The 15,633-nt window shown below is 41.7% G+C and overlaps 1 long non-coding RNA gene across 1 annotated transcript in view; it reads left to right on the top strand.

The window, feature by feature from the left end:
• LOC148145189 (uncharacterized) overlaps positions 1–15,633 on the top strand; it is a 67,111-nt gene that overhangs the window by 30,030 nt on the left and 21,448 nt on the right. The window contains exon 2 of the long non-coding RNA XR_015751015.1: positions 1,754–1,898. This is a non-coding gene — a long non-coding RNA (uncharacterized LOC148145189). The remainder of the gene's footprint in view (positions 1–1,753; positions 1,899–15,633) is intronic.

Here is a 15,633-nt window from a genome sequence, read left to right as displayed (position 1 = left end):
TGGTAAGACGGAGGAGTCTCCGGGCCCATTATATTTCTTTCTTATCTAGTGCCCTTATTGCAATCACTGACTCACTGTTGTTATCTCCATGCTGTTAAATCATTTCATTCAGCGAACATACAGATTTTGCTTCTAATCACAAACATCAAAGTTTAACCATTGGCTTTATTGCATACCCATGATTACAATCATTGATTTGAAAGGTACAGTCAATTGGTGAATTGCTGCAGTGCATCTTCCAGATGGCACACAGTGCAGCTACTGAGGGTCAGTAGTAGAGGGAGTGATTGTTTGAGTTATTAACTAGGTTCCAATTGAGTGGACTATTTATTTCCTTGATGATGTCAGGTTTTTGAGTGATGCTGGAGCTGCAAGTAGGGAACATTGCATGACATTCAGAATTAAAGAAAACTATCTGAGAGCCCCATGCAAGATTGCAAGCACTCTCTGAAATCTCTACTTGAGGAGAGTTCAGAGTAAGTGTCTAAATCACTCCCAACACTGGGTAACACGTTACTGGTCCGTGTTTAGAATGCAGTCTGAATGATCCACAATCATCAGGGGAATATATCACTGGCAACCCACCCTGGTCCAGTAAACCCCAGTCACAATAAAATCTGGCACATTTCATCCGACCGATGTAACTTAGAACTACTTTGACGACATCAAAACTATAATCTTTGGATTGCATCATTTGCTGCAACATTCTCTCCAACAATAAGGAACCTTTCTGGACTACAGCTAGGTTTATCTCAGTCCATTTTTTTCTAATTCATAAACAAATTCATAAAATGGCAACCACTGGCTCCAGCAGATAACCCTAATACCATGGCAATTAATTGCTACAGCAACGGCACAGTGCCCATTTGCATATCAAACTCAGTAATCTGTCAGACTGGTCCGTGGCACATGGGATGTGGTGGGCTTTCTTTCCTACTCCGATTCGATTTTGATTAAATCCCTCCCCTCCCCTTCACTTTCTTGGTCACTTAGCCATTGCTCTTTGATATGAAGGGCTCTGCTTTGTCATTGGGCACTCAGGTGTTTCCTTTCTTCCTGGTGGAGGAACATAAATAAAAGCTTTCTGTATTCATTGTATTTTCACTTGTTTTTTTTTCACTTCTGCAAACACATGACATGGGGGCTGGGGGATAAATAAACATAACCACTGGTTGGCGGTAATGTCAGGGAAAAAAGTGCTAAACTGGTCCCTTTTCTCCAAGCTGAATGTATTACTTCACTGCTTACTTTTCCCACAGTTAATGTAAAAGCGATCTGTTCAGGAAAGTGTTGAATCTCCCAGTCTGTGACCTACTAACTGTGGCCGGGGCAATTGCAGAACTCCTGGATGTTATCCTTGACCTCATATTGTGACTCATTCCATTTGTCTAGAAGGAAAAGTATCATGTCTTCGCTGCTTTATGCAGCTCCTGACTATTCTGTCTGGTTCATAGTTGCTTTCGCTTTTAATTGATTTGTGGCTATTTTTTCCCAATTCTTAAAAATAAATATTGCAACATGAAAACAATGGCAGTCATTCTGGGAATGGTGAATGTGATGAGCTGTTTGAAGAACATTTTCTGATATTTTATATTTCCAGGTAAGTATAATCTGAGGGGGACGGTTACTGCTACTGCTGGCTGCATGGTGTTTCAAATAGTCTTAATTCGATCGGGAGGTGGGGTGCAATCGAGTTTTTTTTTCATTTCATACTAACATTGTTTTATTCTCATTCTGCTTTTCAATGTTTTAGTGTTCAGACACGTTAAAGTGACCAGCAGATCACACAGGATACCTCACCATCAGAGTAATAGGAAGAGTGCCAGAGACACAATGAAAAGAAGAAGGAATTCCATCACTTCATTCTTTCTTCTTTCAGGAAATTTCATTCTTCTATGGTCAGTATCAATGGTGTTTTCCATAAATTGGTAAATGGTATTGTTGGGATACATTTTGAAAATGCTGCCTATTTTTGTAATAGAACTAGGTCACATTCTCCAGCTGCCCATTTGCAACACAAATACTGTGATATATGTCGTGACACAAACCAAATTCAAAAAACAGTTGTATAATATTGCCAATTATCCCTTTTCCACAGTTTTGAAATGTATTAAGTCTTGAGAGTGACTGAATAATTACACTACCTGAAGTTAATTTGTGTGCATGTATATGAGTGGAAGCATAAGGAAATAACACAGAATCGAAGGTTTAGCTACTGATGCACTATTCAAGCGTGATCATGACATGATGAAACATCTTCCAGTTTTGTACGGGAAGCATGGATTTGAACCTGATGCCTTAAATTTATATCAAAGAAACATAAATCCATGAAAGCATGTTTTAGTAGATTGGAAAAAAAAGTTAAAAATCACACATCACAAGGTTATAGTTCAACAAGTAAGGGATAGGATTTATGCACATCTGGATAGGAATAATGTGATCAAGGATAGTCAGCATGGTTTTGTGAAGGGCAAGTCGTGCCTCACAAACCTTATTGAATTCTTTGAAAAGGTGACGAAGGAGGTTGATGAGGGGAAAGCGGTAGATGTGGTATATATGGATTTTAGTAAGGCGTTTGATAAGGTTCCCCATGGTAGGCTACTGCAGAAAATACGGAGATATGGCATTGAGGGTGAATTGGAGGTTTGGATTAGGAATTGGCTGGATGGAAGAAGACAGAGGGTAGTAGTTGATGGCAAAGTTTCTTCATGGAGTGCCGTCACTAGCGGTGTTCCGCAAGGATCTGTTTTGGGACCATTGCTGTTTGTCATTTTTATAAATGACCTGGAAGAGGGGTTAGAAGGTTGGGTGAGCAAGTTTGCGGATGATACGAAAGTCGGAGGAGTTGTTGACAGTGAGGAAGCATGTGGCAGGTTACAGCAGGATATAGAGAAGCTGCAGAGCTGGGCAGAAAGGTGGCAGATGGAATTCAATGTAGCTAAGTGCGAGGTGATTCACTTTGGGAAGAATAACAAAAAGATGGGGTACTGGGCTAATGGTCGGATACTTGGTAGTGTGGATGAACAGAGGGATCTTGGTGTCCATGTACACAGATCTCTGAAAGTTGCCACCCAGGTAAATAGTGCGGTGAGGAAGGCATATGGCGTACTGGCTTTTATTGGTAGAGGAATTGAGTTCCGGAGTCCTGAGGTCATGATGCAGTTGTATAAGACTCTTGTACGGCCGCATCTGGAATACTGTGTGCAGTTTTGGTCGCCATACTATAGGAAGGATGTGGAGGCATTGGAACGGGTGCAGAGGAGGTTTACCAGGATGTTGCCTGGTATGGAAGGAAAATCGTATGAGGAAAGACTGAGGCACTTGGAGCTGTTTTCACTAGAGAAAAGAAGGTTTAGGGGTGACTTGATTGAGGTGTACAAGATGATTAGGGGGTTAGATAGGGTAGACAGTATGAACCTTTTCCCGCGTATGGAGTCGGGTATTACAAGGGGGCATAGCTTTAAATTAAGGGGGGGTAGATATAGGACTGATGTTAGGGGTAGGTTCTTCACTCAGCGAGTCGTTAGTTCATGGAATGCCCTGCCAGTAACAGTGGTGGACTCTCCCTCTTTATGGGCATTTAAGAGGGCATTGGATAGGTATATGGAGGATAGTGGGTTAGTGTAGTTTAGGTGGGCTTGGATCGGCGCAACATCGAGGGCCCAAGGGCCTGTACTGCGCTGTATTCTTCTATGTTCTATGTTCTATGTAAGTTTAATTGGAAGCACACTAGCTTTCGGAGCGACGCTCCTTCATCAGGTGATTGTGTACGGCTCGATCATAACACAGAATTTATAGCAAAAATTTGCAGTGTGTGATGTAACTGAAAAAAGAAGTGTATTGAAAACTTAAGTTGGTAAATAAGCAGTACCAGACATTTAAGGAGATATTCTCACTTTCAAAATGGATTTATTCCACTGAGACATACTCTAATGAGAAGAATGCATCAGCAGTAACCAATCATGGAAGTTAAGGATTGCATCAAAATATACAAAGCAGGACCAATGTTGCAAAGCTTACTGACATGAATTTTAAAAATAAAAGCAATGGGTTTTTATTTTTAAAAACGGGGGAGAAAACAGAATGCAAAAGTAAACAAACAAGAAAAGTTTGGAAATAAGATGGTAAGACCTTCCACGAAGTGGATAAAGGATGAGGGTACTGAAAGGACACATTCATTCCTGAGTGGTTGGATCTGGGGAATTCGTGACGATAAAGGAGAAAACGCAGCTTTTCTAATTATCATTATAAATTATGACATTGAAAAATATGAAAAATAAAAGAAAATCAGGAAATGAATTGAAAACAATCATCATTACCAGAGAAGAATGTGTAAGTACTATATAATCATGAAGAACATGTACCAGAGGTTTGCAAGGATAAAGAGCAGGAGATTTGCAGGAAGGAGTTATGACTATAACACCATAAGACCTAGCAGCAGAAATTAGGTCATTCAGCCCATTGAGTCTGCTCCACCATTCAGTCATGGCTGACAAGTGGACGAAGGTTTGCTCGCTGAGCTAGAAGGTTCATTTTCGGACGTTTCATCACCATACTAAGTAACATCTTCAGTGAGCCTCAGAATGAAGCTGGTAAATTACACAACCCCATTCTCCCACTTTCTCCATATAACTCTTGATCCCCTTGATACTCAAAGACATATCTACCTCAGTCTTACATCTACCCAATGACCTGGCCTCCACAGCATTCCGTGGCAATGAATTCGATGGATTCACCACTCTCTGGCTGAAGAGGTTTTTCCTTATCTTATGATTAAATTAGATTACTTATAGTGTGGAAACAAGCCCTTTGGCCCAACAAGTCCACACTGAACCACTGAAGCGCAACCGACCCAGACCCATTCCCCGACATTTATACCTTCACCTAACACTACAGGCAATTTAGCATGGCCAATTCACCTAACCTGCACATTTTTGGACTGTGGGAGGAAACCGGAGCACCAGGAGGAAACCCACGCAGACATGGAGAGAATGTGCAAACTCCACGCAGACAGTCACCTGAGGCTGGAATCAAACCTGGGACCCTGGTGATGTGAGGCAGCAGTGCTAACCACTGTGCCACCGTGCTGCCCACATCTCTGTTCTAAAAGTTCTTCCTTTTCCTCTAAGGCTATGCCCTTAAGTCCTAGCCTCTCTTACCATTTTCCCAGCATCCATTCTGTCAAGGACATTCAGTATTCTGTATGTTTCAGTTAGATCACCCTTTCTCCTTCTAAACTCCATCAAGTAGAAAGCCAGAGTCCTCAAACATTTCTCATATATTAAGCTTTTCATTCCTGGGAACATTCTCGTGAACCTCCTCTGAACCCGCTCCAAGGCCATAACATCATTTCTGAGACATGGGGCCAGAACTGCGCACTATATACATGCTTAAAAAGCTGATGTTTGTACGATGGTCCAAATGGCTTCCTTCTGTCCTACAGTAATCCTTGATTCCTTTGCAAAACTATCAAGGCTAAAGGTTGACAAATTCCCTCCATCTCATACCTGTAAAACCTTATGTGACAGTAAAGATCATGAATATTGGATGTAATTTTGTTAAATTTCCTTGATTCTGGGAAGGTCCCCAGGGATTGTGAGAACCAGAGAATTAGATTAGATTAGATTAGATTACTTACAGTGTGGAAACGGGCCCTTCAGCCCAACAAGTCTACACCGACCCGCCGAAGCGCAGCCCACCCATACCCCTACATTTACCCCTTTAACCTAAGAGTGTTAGGTTACCCCTTTAACCTAACACTACGGGCAATTTAGCATGGCCAATTCACCTGACCCGCACATCTTTGGACTGTGGGAGGAAACCGGAGCACCCGGAGGAAACCCACGCAGACACGGGGAGAATGTGCAAACTCCACACAGTCAGTCGCCTGAGTCGGGAATTGAACCCGGGTCTCTGGTGCTGTGAGGCAGCAGTGCTAACCACTGTGCCACCGTGCTGCCCACAATGCCACCGTGCTGCCTTGTTGTACTCCTCCTGACCTTCGTGTGAAGCCAGAAACATTTCCAGTGCCTGGGACAAGGATCTGAGCAGGAAGAGATTCTCCAACTGTCCAGATACATCCTCTGATGGTGATGCGAATATCAGACTGGGTCTACCTACAAGTTTTGTTTGGATCAACAAAACCCACATGATCACTGACCACTGCATTTATCAACCACCTATCAAATGAAATGAAAAAGGCTTCTACATCCTTCTCATCAAATTTAGGTGATGATTGAATACATTTATACAACCCCCCACCAGGCCTTTGGCTGCCCTGGGTTTACTCATCTCCACTGTCTTTCCACGACGCTTACGTTCAGCCTCCATCTCCATCCTTTTATGCTGAAATTCATGGCTCAGTACCAATTTCTGAAGCTCAAACTCCCTCTCTTTAATCCTTTCCTCCCTCTCCCTTTCTTTCTCTTCTTCTTTTTGTTTGCTAAAGCGATTCATTCTTTTCCTCTTTACTCTGCTTTTAATTTTACTTCAAACAGTTTCATTTCTTTTGCCTTTTCCTTTGCGTTTGCCTCTAACTCTAGATGCTTTGTTTTCAACTGAACTTTAGACATCTGCAAAGATTTTGATGGTGTTTGCAGCAAATTAGAATGTTTGGCTATTGCAGTAATTATGTCTCATTTCCTCATAGAAGATGTCAGCTTCATCTCCGACCTGACTGCCAATTCCAGTAGCTTTTCCTTGTTTACCTTTTGTGAATAAGTCGCCAAAGTCACTTCTTCCACCACTCGAAACATTTAGTGACTGAAAGAGTCACGACGACCAAGCAGGGTTTAAACCAACCAGATTCAACAACTGGAATGAAAGACACTCACCTACCACTCGCAGCTTTTCAGTCCAACAATCCCAAACCCAAATTGGAACGATAGCACAAATGCCACAAAGATCCCCCAATCTGTTATGGACCACGCCAGACTCCTTTCAAAAACATTTCAAGAAGGTAGCCCAGACCCTGACTTTTCTCGTTATTTTAAGCAGGTGTGACATGAATATTCCAGGAGTGATTCAGCTGGCCCAACCATTCAGTTTTAAATAAAACAGAATTTATTTCTGCATGAAGGAAAGAAAACCAAATTTAGAATATCATAAGTGTTTGAAAACCCATTCAATGCTGTCACAACTTAATAATGCTGTCGCAAATACTTGCAACCTTCCATCAACACCTCTTTGGCAAAAAAAAATCAAACATAGAATCTTCCAAGAGAGATGTCAGAGTGAGAGAGGATCAGCATGGAGCTGTTTCTATGGGTCCAGCAGCTTCTTTAGGTTCCCAGCTAAAACTTGACCAGTAGCTGAAAACAGTCAGACTGTTAAAACCAAAACAAACCAGAGGAAAGTGGAGCTGGGAGAACGGGCCACTCCTTTTTCATTGTACAAGCAATTCTTTTAAACTTGAAAGCCCTTTTTCCTGAGGCAGTTAGATATAATTAAAACAGCCATAAAACCAGACGTATCAGTACCTCAGTGTTTATGACCCCCTCAAACAAAAGAACAGAGACAGCATTGTCACAATTTGGTATGATTGATTGGGCAATGCAACTGAAAGTGTTAACAATGGATAAACAACTGGAAAACATTCAAATGGCAAATGAGTGAAGAACAAAAGTTCCTCCTCCTGTCTGAGATCGCAGTAAATGGGAACAGTGGCCAAACTATAGTTTATGAGGGTCATTAAAAATAAAATTAGATGAAAATCAAGGCTGAAAAATCGGCAAGAAAACAATAGAACACAAGGGTCGGGAGCAGTTTAGAAGTGAGCAAAAGAGGCCCAAAGGATTTATTAAGAAGGAGAAAATAGAATATGACAATAACCTTCAAAGAAGCAGAAGAACTAACAGCAGAAGCTTCAACAGAAGAAAGATCGGTGACAACAAATGTAGATTCCTTACAGTTAGGAACGGACGTATTTATAATGGGGAACGTAGAAATGGCTGACAAACTGCATTTACTCCTCACTTCTATCTTTTTAAATGAGGAGACAAATAACATACTGGAAATGATGGGGAATGAGTATTTAGTAAGAGGGAGAAACTGAAGCAAACCTGTATGAGAAGATAAATTGTTTTGAAGGAATTGATAGGATTGAAGGCTCATAAATCCCTCAGGCTTGTCAATCTACATCCCAAAGCAATTAAGGAAGTGATCCTACAAAGAGTGGATAGATTGGTGGTGGCTGTCCAAGATTTTTAGACACAACCTAAACTTTTTCCTTCATCTCAGCATTCAACTACTCTCTGTTCTAACCCCTTCCCCATCCCCTCTGTTTCCCCCAACCCCTCGCAACCAGTACATCATCATATAGACCTCTCTTCCTCTCCCTCCTCATGTCTGAATGGGCATGGCATGGAGGACTGAGTGCCAGAGAGAACAACCACAAACAGCTCCCTCTTTGGTTAAATCAGCTTCTTCTGGGCTCCCTAAGAGTTCAGTGGATTGCAATAGATTGATTCTGCAGAAGTTTCCACCACATGACAGTCATGAACGGTCAATGGGATGTTCAGATGTTGCAAATTGATCATCAAAAGCAATGTGACCAGGCAGCCTACTACTCACATGAGAGCCCTCTGGGGAATCAGTACTTATCACCGTCTGGAGTGTTCCAGAAAATCTAGTGCCTCTGAGTTAGAATCCAATTTGCAATAGAGCCAGGAATAGAGAGGGAGATGATAACCTGCTGTAATGCCCAGCTGACCTCAAAACAGACTGTCATTGACAGTAGACAATCCTTTTCTGGAAACATTCCACTCCTGCCACTGCAACCCACTTCCAGTTCATCAGTAAATGATGATTGTCGGTTAGCAGTCAAAGATATATATCCACACTGTCTGGCCTATAAGTCACCTCTTGTGACACTGCAGAAATGTCCCCTTTTCCAATGTTGTTTCTTGATTTTTGGTCCTGATGAGGGGAAGAGGTTCATGAGAGTCACAACTTCATGACTCCTTTTGTCAATGCTGATTAATATATTGCTCCAAACATAATGAAAAGTCTCGACTTCTCTACATCAGCATGGTAAATGATACCGAGCCAAAAAGGAGACCGCATGTCAGTTTGGTCAAAGAGGTCAACTTTCAAGGAGGAAATGGATTATCAGAGGTGTAGAACTCCAATGCTCAGATAGCTGAATGGAGGCATTATTAAAATTAAGATGGGGTGGAGAAAAGTGCCAGTGCAAGAATTCGAGGAAGCAGAGACCTCGGTGGGTAGTGGGGGTGACGGGGGTTGGGGATGGTACTGGAAGGGAATATTAAAGTCAAGACATTACTTACTCAGTAGTTGGCGATGGTCCGGGAGCACATTTTTCTGACGGGATATGGGACTCATTGTGGGTTAAGACTGAGGAGCAGTGATTGCAATGAGCTCAGGATTACGGAAGGAGGAATGTGGGAGATCTGCCTGGGGGAAGAGTCAATTTCAGATATGTTATGAAGGTGTAGGTGTGTACTGTACCTTTAAGAGGGAGTGAAAGCCGGCAAGGACTGACTGAGAGCACAGAGTATGCTGAACAATTTAAATATGGAACGTTTGGTTGTGAAACAAATAGCTGCAGATGAGTTGCCATGGTATACAACAAACATGAATTCAGTCAATCAATTTAAATTATGCACGAAGATACAAAACTCCAATCAAATATGAATTTTAATGTTTTGGATGACATCAAACTAATGAGATGGTCCAATGTTTTTGGGGTATATAAAACTGGGCATTTTGAACAGTTAGTCAGAATGGCAAAGAGCACCAACAAACTCAAATGGCCTGCAGAATCGCTCTCTGAAAGATACCTTTTCATATGAAAGTTGTGAAGCAGAAGACCAAGGAAAAAAACCCCAGGAAAGTACAGATGAAGATACCAAGGGATGAACGACAACTGGCAGGTTTTGAAATTCGATTTTCTTTTGTTAAACTTAATCGGGGGACTTTATCAGATTTGAACTGTTGGACAGAGGGAGATAGAAAAATTGATTATACAAAGGAGGATTACCATGTCGACAGTTGTTATTGAATGTTCTTGTGTTTTGAAGAGTTAAAGAAAACTTGTTATTTTTTTCTTTACTGTAAGGGATTTTGATCACTCATACTTTGAAAGATTACATGGGGAGGTGAGCTTTTCTGTGTGCATGGTATAAATTAGCAGAAGGGTTTACCCCGTGTTGGAACAGTTTGGGGGCTCACATCCCTGATTTGAACAGGTGTAGGCAGATCCAGTCTGAGATTTGGACAGACTTGAATCGATTGAAGTATGAAGAAAGGCCTATAGACGTAAACACTTGCTGTTTAGGGTCCTAAATCTTTAAAGAAAATGTAGGTGAGACAATTTGTTTAATTTTTGTTACTTGTGGTTGGTTAAATTAAAACTAAGTTCAATGGCTCTTAAAATTGCTGAAAAGGTTCTGGGGTTTGAAGATGATTCCCAAATTTGCCAAGGAAGTTTAGAAAGAAACAAAAAGACCAGACTCTTAGGATTAGCAAAAAGGTTAGAATTGGGTTCAAACAAGCACAAAAACAAAGCGGAAATTATAAGGGAATTACTCAAACACCTATGTGTGTCAGAGAAACAGACAAGTGCAGTTGAGTTAGAAAAACTTAAATTACAATTAAGGAAAATGGATTAGGAGATAAATTAAAAGACGGAGGGAGACATAAAGAGAGAGAGAACAAGGATAAAAAATAGACAGAGTGAGGAAAAATAGTGAGAGAAGGTTCTGAGCTGAGCAAAGAGAGAGAAAAACAGAGAGAATTTGAACTTGAGAAGTTGCAACTTCATCAGCAAAGTCAAGACAACAGGATGGAGATTAAAAGAGAAGGTAGCAAGACTTTGCCACATTATGATGAGAAAGATGTCGAAGCTTTCTTTATTTTATTTGAAAAACTGGCTAGGCAGAAGGAATGGTCCGATGACTTGTGGATAAGGCGAGTTCAGACTAAACTGGTAGGCAGAGCTCGTAAGGTTTTTGCTGCACTGTCAGATGAGGGGGTCAAGAGATTATGAAGAGGTCAAACAGGCTATTTTAAGTGTTTATGAATTGGTACCAGAAGCATATAGACAGCGGTTCAGAAACAAAGAAGGAACAAGGTCAGACTGAAATTGATTTTGAAATAATTAAATATAGTCATTTTGATGGATTGGAGAGGGCCTTCAAAATAGATAAGACTTTTATGAGGAGCTAAGGGAGATCACTCTGCTAGAGGAGTTTAAAAACTCACTTCCACAGATGGTAAGAATTCATGTGGATGAACAGAAAGTTCAGGAAGTGAGAAGAGCAGCAGTTAGCAGATGAATATACATTGGAGCATATGACAAGCTTCCAGCAAGAATTGCTGTGAGGGACAGAAGTTGGGAGAAGGGGAGATCCTACACTATGAAACAAAGAGTGGAGAACACTGGTAAGTGTTTACCACAAGTTTAAAAAGAAGCCCAAGAGGGTGGAAAGGAGGTGAAAGGCCTCAGACGTTTTCACTGTAATGGAATGGGTCACGGAAAATTACAGTACCGGTGGTTTCAGAAGGGCACTGGGAAATGATGTTTTCACTGCTAGAAAGTGGGACACGTAAAGTCACAGTGCTGGTCATTAAAGAAAGGCACCATGGGAAAAGATGTGGTAAAAGAAGCTAAGCCAGTGTCATTCATGAACGTAGTAAAGGAGACCCCAAGAAAAGTCGAGATGCTGCAGGAGAGTGCACAGCCTAGGTAGGGGCTGGGTATGGAGTCATACCTGATCTCTATAAAGAATCTGTGGGCAAAGTTTACTCAGAAAGAACAAGGGGAGAAGAGCAAGAAGTTATAATTTTGAGAGATACAGGATCTAGCTAGTCTCTAATAGTATGGGACAACCAAATTTGCACTCAGAACCTGTTACCCAAGAGAGCGGTAATTTATGGGATAGATGAACAGAAATTTAGTGTTCCCCAATTTAAGATCAAGTTGGAGTGCCAACACAGGACTGGGGAAGTTACAGTGGGTGTGATAGACAGATTGTCAGTTCCAGGAATTCAGTTTGTTCTCAGGAATGATTTAGCAGGATCCAAGGTGGGAGTGACACCCCTCATGGTGGACAAGTCCATGGAAGACCAGGAAACTGAGGAGTGAAGAGAAAAATACCCTGGTATCTTCCCAGACTGTGTAGTAACAAGATTTCACTATCATAAGTCAAAGCAGGAGCAAAAGTTACAGAGAAAGATTAAAGAGTTGAGGTCCAGTTAGCAGACACCCTGTTTGATGTAATGGTGCAGGAAAAACCTGAATAGGCAGAGGATCAGACAGAAGTATTGTTCCTGAAAGGACTTGCAACAGAAAGCCGATACAATAGAAGATATACATGTCAATGCGTACTCTGAAAACGAAACAGATGATATTCCTGAGGGTTATTTTCTGAAAGACAGAAGCCTAAGATGAAAATTAAATCCACAGCAGGTTAACGCAGAGGAGAAATGGGCCGAATTTCACCTGATTATGTTGCGGTTGCAAATAGAAAGGAAGTGTTTCAAGTAGCGTATGAGCTACTTGTAGGAGGTCACAGAAAACTCAGGGTAAAATTCAAAAACATTTCTATTGGTCTGGAATTGATAGGGATGTGATTAACTTTTGCCATATGTGTCATACATGCCAAATGGTAGGTAAGCCACAAGCAGTCATGAAACCAACACCTTTGTTGCTAATTCCCACATTTGAAGAACCTTTCACGTAGGTTATAATTGATTGGGTAGGGCCCCCCATGAGAACTAAAAGTGGGAACCAGTCCATAATGGATGTGCCTACCAGATTTCCGCAGGCAATTCCAATACGAGTATCAATACAATAGGGGTGATAAAGGAGTTAGTATTTTTCTTCACATGGTATGGGCTAACCAGGGAGATTCTTTCAGACCAAGGGTCAAATTTTACTGCTAGGCTATTTAAGGAAATGATGGCTAGCTATGGTATACAGTACTTTACACCCAGTGTAAATCCCAGGGAGAATGATTGGGATGAAGGCATCCCATTCATATTGTTTGCCATTAGAGATGCTCCAAATGAATCTACTCAGTTCACTCCCTTCGAGTTAATATTTTGGGCATGAAGTGAGAGGCTCTTTGAAATTAATTGAAGTAAAATTGACAGGATCAAAGTCAGAGATCTCACACTTCGATGATGTGTCGGAGGTGAGGGAGAGATTACATCGAGTAGGTGAGTCAGCCAAACACCACTTAAAGAGGGCACAGCTAAAATGGGCATGTGCCAGATAAAAGCACTGAGACTCAGACGTTTCCTGAGCAGTGGGGGTGTTTGTACTGTTGCCAGTGATAAGATTTCCATTGAAAGTCAGGTTTAGTGGACCCTATCAAATTGGTAAAAGTTGAGTAGGTGAACAATCTCGTAAAGATGCCAGATAGAAAACAAAAGATCTGTCATGTGAACATGTTGGAATCATATTATACAAGAGATAAAGAACTGGAGAAACTGGTGTTCATTACTGCCCCACAGATTAAGGAATCAAATCCAGATGATGTGGATTTTGATGTGCTTCAAAATAGATTAAAAAATGAAGAAGTCCTTGAGGAGTGAGATACATTAGTAAACTGTCTCATGAGCATAGAACACAGTTGGAAGGTTTTTACTGCAGTATAAGGACATACGTAAGAATCAGTTTGGGAGGCCTAATGAAGTATATTTAGGGAATACTGCTCTGCCCTAGTGGCTTAATCCCTTCAAAACCAGACAGATCCAGATGGAGGTGGAGGCCATGCCCGATAAGGATATCATCGAACCAAGCTAGAGCATGTGGAGTTCACCAATCGTCTTAGTTCCCAAACCAGATGGAACTCAATAATTCTGCGTGGATTATTGGATGGTCAATGCCGTTACAAAATCAGACACATATACAATTCCTAGACTGGAGGACTGTATCGAGAAAGTTGGACAAACCAGTTACATCACTAAGTTGGACGTACAGCATGGTGATGGCAGGTGTCTTGATCATAGACAGTGAAAGACATTTCTGTGTTTCTAACCCCAAATGGGCTCTGTCAATAAGTGATGACCTTCAGAATGATGAACACACCTGCCACATTCCAAAGCCTCATAAACAGAGCTGTGGCTGGGTTAACAAACTGTGCAGTGTGGACGATGTAGTGATCTTTAGTAAGTCCTGGAAAATCACATAGTACAGTTGGCAGAGCTCTTTGAGCGACTACCAACATTCCAAAGATGTGCAGGTCAGGTGAATTGGCCATGCTAAATTGCCCATAGTGTTAGGTAAGGGGTAAATGTAGGGGTATGGGTGGGTTGCGCTTCAGCGGGGCGGCGTGGACTTGTTGGGCCGAAGGGCCTGTTTCCACACTGTAAGTAATCTAATCTAATCTAATCTAATCTAATATCTAATCTAATATCTACCGGAAGCAAAACTGGTGATAAACTTAAATAAAATGGAATTTGCCAAAGCAGAGGTGATGTTCTTTGGATATAACATCGGTCATGAAAGGTTGACCAAACGGAACACAAAGACGAAGGCCATTAAGAATTTTCCACAACCAGCCTCAAAGATGGAGGTGCTTTGATTCTTAGGACTCAGCAGATTCTATGGGAAGTGTGGTCCAAACTTCAGCAGTGTAGTGACACCATTAATCGATTTGCTGAAGATGAACACAAAATTTCAGAGGACAGAACAATGCCAGGAGGTATTAGACCATGTGAAATCAATATTAACCACTGCATTATTTTTAAGATCAGTGCTGGGCCCTCTGCTTTTTGTCATTTACTTAAATTATTTGGATGCGAGCATAAGAGGTACACTTAGTAAGTTTGCAGATGACACCAAAATTGGAGGTGTAGTGGACAGCGAAGAGGGTTACCTCAAATTACAACAGGATCTTGACCAGATGGGCCAATGGGCTGAGAAGTGGCAGATGGAGTTTAATTCAGATAAATGCAAGGTGCTGCATTTCAGGAAAGCAAATCTTAGCAGGACTTATACACTTAATGCTAAGGTCCTAGGGAGTGTTGCTGAACAAAGAGACCTTGGAGTGCAAGTTCATACCTCCTTGAAAGTGGAGTCGCAGGTAGATAGGATAGTGAAGAAGGCGTTTGGTGTGCTTTCCTTTATTGGTCAGAGTATTGAGTACAGGAGTTAGGAGGTCATGTTGCAGCTGTACAGGACATTGGTTAGGCCACTGTTGGAATATTGCGTGCAATTCTGGTCTCCTTCCAATCGGAAAGATGTTGTGAAACTTGAAAGAGTTCAGAAAAGATTTACAAGGATGTTGCCAGGGTTGGAGGATCTGAGCTACAGGGAGAGGCTGAACAGGCTGGGGCTGTTTTCCCTGGAGCGTCGGAGGCTGAGGGGTGACCTTATAGAGGTTTACAAAAGTATGAAGGGCATGGATAGGATAAATAGGAAAAGTCTTTTCCCTGGGGTCGGGGAGTCCAGAACTAGAGGGCATAGATTTAGGGTGAGGGGAAAGATCTAAAAGAGACCTAAGGGGTAGCTTTTTCACGCAGAGGATGGTACATGTATGGAATGAGCTGCCAGAGGATGTGGTGGAGGCTGGTACAATTGCAACACTTCAGAGGAATTTGGATGGGTATATGAATCGGAAGGGTTGGAGGGATATGGGCCGGGTGCTGGCAGGTGGCACTAGA

This window comes from Chiloscyllium plagiosum, unplaced genomic scaffold (assembly GCF_037043375.1).
Source record: "Chiloscyllium plagiosum isolate Xiang-an unplaced genomic scaffold, Cpla_swu_hap1 HiC_scaffold_26, whole genome shotgun sequence".
Taxonomy (NCBI): domain Eukaryota; kingdom Metazoa; phylum Chordata; class Chondrichthyes; order Orectolobiformes; family Hemiscylliidae; genus Chiloscyllium; species Chiloscyllium plagiosum.
The sequence above is the reverse complement of the archived record's forward strand: the minus strand, read 5'-3'. Positions and strand labels throughout refer to the sequence as shown.